The sequence below is a fragment of the Gastrolobium bilobum genome, unplaced genomic scaffold (genome assembly GCF_033153095.1).
Source record: "Gastrolobium bilobum isolate Gb01-03AN ecotype WA unplaced genomic scaffold, APGP_CSIRO_Gbil_v1 utg18567, whole genome shotgun sequence".
Classification (NCBI taxonomy): Eukaryota; Viridiplantae; Streptophyta; class Magnoliopsida; order Fabales; family Fabaceae; genus Gastrolobium; species Gastrolobium bilobum.
In genome coordinates, this window is record NW_026898968.1 from 8,997 (window position 1) to 14,844 (window position 5,848).

Here is a 5,848-nt window from a genome sequence, read left to right on the forward strand (position 1 = left end):
CATCTTGGGATGATAAGAAAAAAGGTTGATCAACATCACATGATAGATAATTCATAATGGAAATTGGTTCATCTATAAATTCATGTTTGAGGGAAAATGATATTTGACTACTTGTTTACATTATAATTTACATTTTAATTATTTATCAAGTTTTAATTCAATTCAGTGTAGTTTCTGGTGACAAGAAATCTATGCAATCTATGAACTTTTGTTTGATTCAACTCAAGTACATATGGTTAGTCAGTGCTTGACACAAATCCTCGTGGGAACGATCTTTACTCATCATTTTATTACTTGTACGACTAGTACACTTGCTAGATCCGCAACATGAGGACAATAGGCTATTGGGGGTTTGTGGACCCTAGATTGATGAGGTTGAACTTCTGTTTTAATTAAACTAAGTCAGAATCAAGTGATTAAGGGCTTATGGCTTGGTGAGAAGCCTTAAGACATAAAGCGTAATGAAAAGGCGTTGTCTTTAATTTGTATGCATATGGTACATGTTATTGATTTATATTTGGTCCATATCAGATTGTGATCTGCTGTGATTGGACTTTGAGCTTGTAGCATTGGATAGCTAGCTGAGAGGTAAGCTTTCGTGTCCTCGGTTTAGCCATGTTGTGGTTCCACCATGTCCCATGGGGGTATGGTTTGTGCATGTTGTGTACATGCTTTTGGATATTTGATATGTTGATTGAACTTTACATGTAATGGCTTTTAATATGCATGTGTTGTTTCATCTTGACGGGAAGCCTGAGTATGTAGCGCCATACAAGACGGTGTACCGGGGTGAATGCAAGTGGTACTTGCACGGTGTGTAGGTGATAGACGTATACCTGCACTGTCTCTGGCCAGTAGATTAGTATTGACACACATGGCATGATTATCTGCTACATTGCATTGTTTTAGAAATGATAAATGATAAACTGCTTTTGAACTTATATTGCACATGTAAGTGAGCTTGGGGCGGAATATCCTTGAGAACTCACTGACTAGAGATCTTACCCCACGTTTGGGGAATGCTTATTTCAGGATCAGGTAGTATGGGTACTGATGCCTCAGGCGGCAGGAGGCCGGAGCTTAGCTGATTATGTTTTACTGCTTTATGTTAGCATGACTGGATTTGGATGCTGTTTATGTTTTCCGCTATTTATGATATGTTGTTGTTGAGACTGATGTTGGGCATGTTGCCTTATTTGAGTGAGCATGGGGATTGTCCATGACACTTTATGTTAGTGCTTTTGATTTGGAGTTGTATAAACTATTAGATGGTCCGGTCTACGTTGTTGTAATTCCGTGACTAGAGCCACACTTTTATTATCTATGTTATGAGATATTTCAGTTAGCTGTTTATTTGCAATTACATACAGGCGATGTTTTATTAATTGATTATTAAGCAAGCTGGTAATGTTAATGGCATCATAATTGAAAAGAAAAAGTAATTCCGCATTTTTAATTAAGCGCAGCTTAATACGATATTATGATAACATTGTCGGATATATACGGGGTGTTACAGTGGCCATTGGAGACATCTTTCTGCAGTTCCTTCTATGATTTCATACCTGGATTCAAGAGTTCCTGTAAAGAAATATCCTCCTACAGCAAAGTCTAAATGTGATTGAGAAGTATGATCAATCCCTTTATAAAAAGACTGTAAGATTCCCCAACTTTCCACCCCATGGTTTGGACATTTTCTAATGATATTCTTATATCTCTCCCAAGCTTCATAGAGATTTTCTCCATAAAACATTCTAAAATTAGACAGCTCTGCTCTAACATCAGCTTGGCAAGACATTGGGAGAAATCTTTCTATGAACTTACTAGAAAGTTCCTCCCAAGAGTGTATGGAACCAGGGGTGAGGGTTTTCATCCATGTTTTTGCTTTTGAACCCAAGGAATAAGGGAACAGCCTTATTCTCATACTTTCCTCTGTTACACCCTCAGTTCTAAAATTATCACAGATATATTGGAAGTTTGTGAGGTGTGTGTAAGGATCTTCTACAAGGAGTCCATTGAAGACTCCTGCTTCCCTGATCATGTGAAACATGATAGGTTTGAGTTCAAAGTTGGGGGTTAATGGGGGAAGGATTACTCCCTTTCTGGTCTGTTCCTGAAAGGAGCAGCCAAAGCTCTGATGTTCTATTCAGGAGAGATTTCGTCATTATTGGTATTATGATCAGCCATATTTTCACAAATATTTTCCCTGAGATCTTTTCTTCTCTTATGTAAAGTATGTTATGGTTCAGGGTCAAATAAGAACTTAGGTATTTCAATGGAGTGGTGAGAATCTGTTTCAAACTCTTCACTCATAAACCATAAAACACAGATATTATGAACAACATAATATATGACAGAATAAAAAATAAGAAAATGAAAATGAACTATACAAAGTATGTACTTAAAACAGTATTACAGACAAAATTTAGTGTGTCTACCCCCGGCAACGGCGCCAAAAACTTGTTGGGTAAAAAGTGTTGGGTGAAAAATATATTATGATAAAGAACGTTCTAGTTCAGTAAGAGAAAACACTTGTGTTCTCTTACTTTCAACCCAAGTGCGCAAGAGCACGCATCAATTAATAAAGGGACTATTAGTGCCCAGATTATCGTTCCCACGAGGATAGAAATCTAAGTAATTCCTTAAACTATTTTTGAAAGAATAAAAATGAAAAGAAAAGTTAGTAATTGACCTGTTTGGTCAAACGTTCCCTACTATCTTGATAACGTTCCTCAAGAACAGTAGGTTCAATCTGATAGCAAACAGTTCACCGCTTCGTTATATATGATATCCTTCTTGTTGAGAGAAGGAACAACAATATTCATGAGAGATTTATAGATACAAGATTAAATAAAGAAAAAAATACAAAAAATAAAAACAGTAATTAAGAGACAACAAGGTGGATGGTTTAAAACAGTTTTAACAGAAGGAACGGATCCACTGCTCCATTCTTAAATAGATATTTTCTCTACTTAAGACTTAACACTTTTGTCTTTGTTCCAGTCTCTTCATTGCCAACATCTAATTCCTCATCTTATGGACTAAATGGCTCACAAGTTTCCATATTCCTATGACTCCCTTGACTCCAAAAGTTACTTGGAACAGGACCTTCAAATGAACTAGGTGGTCCTTTATTCCTAAGGCAACCAGCAGTGTTGTTTCCACAACACTACCTTCCCCCTCTAGTTAAGTTGTATGAAATCCCTTCCTTGTGGAAGTTCCTTTCTCAGTATGTGTTCAATTTCCATTGATACACAATGAATATAGCTTACTTAACCAGAGAAATACAAAAGCTCAGTACAAAAGTTTTGAAAATAATTCTTTAAGAACTTTGCAGTTTTTCCGTTCCACAGATAGGTTAGCCCATGGCTACTACTTTAAACATAGTTATTCCAAACTGAAATCTCATAGACCCGAGATTCAGTTCAGAGATAACGAGTGGAAAATAGAGAAATAACACTTATATTTAAATGGAAAAACTTAGGTTACAATAAAATAAAAAGTGGAGAAGATGGTTATTGCTCGTGAGGAGTCTCAAGTGAGTGATATAGAATAGAGAAGATGTGTTGTCACTTAACTACAACTACAACTATACAAAAGGAAAAGAACTACAAAATAAACTAAATGATCTCTTCTTAAGGAATTCGATCCTTTTCTTCGTGCTGGGACGTCCTATTTATAGTAGAAGAGTGGATGGCAAAGTCTGTAATTCTCTTGGATTTGTTTTCTTGACTGCGTGATAGAGGCGGTGTTAACAGTGCTTCGAAGGGTGCAAGTGTCTGGATGGGACAGTTATTGTTGAGATTTGTCTTTCCTTCTGATCATCCTCATGCCTTGCTTTCCTCTTTAGCCAATAGGAACCCTTTATTCTCTGCTGCTCACGTTTCCTCTTGCTTGATTGCTGCACCGCTTATGCTTTATGGAAACTTCTTTTAAACGTTTCCTGAAAAGTGGTCAGAGAGATTGAGTGAGTGAAGCAGGTGTATTTAATGTTCTCAATTCGTCCCCTTTTTATATATTTTCCAAAGGATTACGTCATCATCTGTTCCCCACTGTGTTTTTGCCATAAAGATATTAAACATGTGCTTTTAGTGCTAAAGTTGCTCACCAGTTGAAGGAACAGATGATATTTTGTCATCAAAATGGACTTAGATGAAAACGAATTTTCGTCCCATCAGTAACCTATAAATTTTTTTAAAAGCATTTTAAGGTATTTTTGGTTTAACTTTTTTGTGTAGTCATTATAACCAAAACAAATTCTACTTACCGAACACCACTAAATTTCAATGAATTGATCGCTGAATTTCCACTCAAATATTAAAAATTAATTCAACCAATAAATATCATTTCCTCTCCAAATAGAGGAGTTCAACTTTCTACGAATGATGGTCCTTTGCCTCTACGAATGATGGTCCTTTTAACAAAAAGTTAAGGGTAACCTATAATTTTTTTTTAAAAACATTTTAAGGTATTGTCGGTTTAACTTTTTGTGTAGTCAATATAACCAAAACAAATGCTATTAACCGAACACCACTAAATTACAATGAATTGATCGCTGAATTTCCACTCAAATATTGAAAATTAATTTAACGAATATATACAATTTCCTCTCCAAATAAAGGAGTCCACCTTTCTATGAATGATGGTCCTTTGACTCTAGATATTTACCACTGGAAAGTGGCAGACATGTAAGTGTATGCAAAAAGGAGAACTGTTAAAGTATAATATTAATTAAACCTAAAAATAAAGTAGAAAAACATTTTTTTTGTGTTGTCATTATAACAAATGCTACTAACCAAACACCACTAAATTCAATGAATTGATTGCTAAATTTTCAATCAGATATTAAACATATAACCAATAAATGATCTCTTCAAAATAATGAATCCCAACCTTCTAGGATTTATGGTCGTTTACCTTTAAATAATTACCAGTTACCACTAGGAAGTGGCATGAATGAAAGTGTTCGCATGAAGCAAAAGTTATACAAAAAATAATAATATTTAAAGCTAAAATAAATTTAAAAAAAAAAAAAACTAACAAACTGTTCAATGCATAATAGTCTTGCCAATTAAGTGCGTTATTCATGCGCTAGGCTTTTGTCAAAAAGTGTGATACGCGTACTGATAAATAAACATTTAATACCCTTTATCAACAAACATTGTTTAATAAGTAATTTTTCATAATTACTCGAGAAGGGAAGGATAAATTTTTTTCTTGACTTTTTAATATTAAATAGCTTTCAGATAGGTGGAATATAACTACTGATATCGTTTGGCATTTTCCCTTGACAGGCTTCATCAAACTAAATACAGATGGTGCTGTACGTGGGAATCCTAGACCTATTGTCTGTGGAGGGGTTATTGGGACGCGCAAGGAAAATGGCTCGGTGAATTTGTTTATAGGATTGGTGTTTGCAACTCATTTAGAGCGGAGCTTTGGGTGTGCTTTGAGGGCTTCTAATGAAATGGTCATAGGCAAGTAATTTTGAAAAGTGATTCAACTCGTGTTATTATTGTGCTAATCAATAGTGGTGCAGCAACTCGTAAGGATTATATGATCTCTCACATACGAGCATAGTTTTAGAAGAATTGGACTATTAGAATAAACATACATATAAAGAAGGAAATGTTTGTGCTTGGATGAAAAATTTCACATACTAAGCTCCAACGAATCACATGCAGCAGTTTATTTGTGAAGAGCCTCCGTCTGGGATCCAGTTGCTTTATCTGGCCGATCATGGTACTATGAGCAGATCGCGTGCGATGGTTATTAAATACATTTCTTCTTTGCTTTTTTTTTTTTTTTTTTGAGTAAATATTATTTTTGGTCTTTAACAATAAACACGGAT

At 35.2% G+C, this 5,848-nt stretch overlaps 1 non-coding gene across 1 annotated transcript; it reads left to right on the top strand.

Moving 5' to 3' along the window:
• Positions 1–1,673: 1,673 nt before the first annotated feature.
• On the top strand, positions 1,674–1,780 carry LOC133285927 (small nucleolar RNA R71). Its single transcript, XR_009748065.1, has one exon. It is a non-coding gene; the product is annotated as a small nucleolar RNA R71 (small nucleolar RNA).
• Positions 1,781–5,848: the final 4,068 nt, after the last annotated feature.